Below are 1,043 nucleotides of genomic sequence, written 5' to 3'. Positions count from 1 at the left end.
GGGCTCTGGACTCTCACATGGCTGACAGCAGTTTGAGTCCCGGACCTAGCAACTTGCTTTCTCACTTTCTCCCTCTCTCTCTCTCTCTCTCTTTCGCTCTGTACCTCTCTGGTCAAATAAAAATAAAAATAAGTAAATAGAGTTAAATAAAATGATTCTTTTAAAAAATGACAATTACAGGCCTGTGATGGCATTGCACCAGCTGGCCAGGCATGGCGCTATGCAGAGTACTCGCCGCTGGGGCAGAGTTTAGCAGTAGGACTGGGTGTTGCAGCTCTTGGCATTTGCCAGTCACTGTGCATTTCAGATATGGAAACCTCTAGGACAAGTAATCACAGAAACAACAAAGAAGACTATTTCTCCTAGCTTTTCATCTTTGAACAGAACATTGGCAGAGGAGAAGCTAGCCTGATTTTAGGTGTCCGCCATTTCTTTCAGTGAGACAATATTATGACAAGACGCTTCAAGATGTGAATCATTGCCGTGGTTCCATTTTCTGTGATCCTTGAACCTAAACTGTATAGTTGATATAACAACCCCACTGCTGGTAAGGCCAAGATTGGAACTGCTCACAGAAGAATCATGATGTGAATCACCCAGATAAAGGTGGATCACTTTACTTAGCAACCAAAATACAGGACGCAAAAGGTTTACTAGAAGCAACCACCAAACACTGATTGCTGTGCAAGGACCCTGCAAAAGGAAGGAAACAGAAGACGGGGATTACAAAAAGGAAGACCCGCAAATTAATCTAAAACACAGTCTTTGTAATTTTCATTTTCATGTATCTGTTGACCACAGTGTTTTCTTCCACCATAACCTTAGATAACTCAAAAGATTAAATTTTTAAAAATGACAATTATTATGCATATGCCACGGGCTTGTTTTGCGATATTAGGAGGAATCAGATGAAAACTGTCTAGCTCTCAGCGAGAGTTTCATACATGGGAGAGTTCCCTATCCCATTTCACTTCTTGCATATACATTTACTTGAGGGCTTTAGTCATACACCTGGCCCTGCAAAAGTGAAGAAATTCAACTCT

At 41.3% G+C, this 1,043-nt stretch overlaps 1 pseudogene; it reads right to left on the bottom strand.

Annotated features, from left to right (window-relative positions):
- Positions 1-616: 616 nt before the first annotated feature.
- LOC102472991 (cytochrome c oxidase subunit 7B, mitochondrial pseudogene) overlaps positions 617-1,043 on the bottom strand; it is a 4,264-nt pseudogene continuing 3,837 nt past the window's right edge.

Source organism: Tupaia chinensis, unplaced genomic scaffold, assembly GCF_000334495.1.
Source record: "Tupaia chinensis unplaced genomic scaffold, TupChi_1.0 Scaffold000318_1, whole genome shotgun sequence".
In the NCBI taxonomy this organism is placed as follows: Eukaryota; Metazoa; Chordata; class Mammalia; order Scandentia; family Tupaiidae; genus Tupaia; species Tupaia belangeri.
Note: the sequence above shows the minus strand (reverse complement) of the source record. Positions and strands in the feature narration are given on the sequence as shown.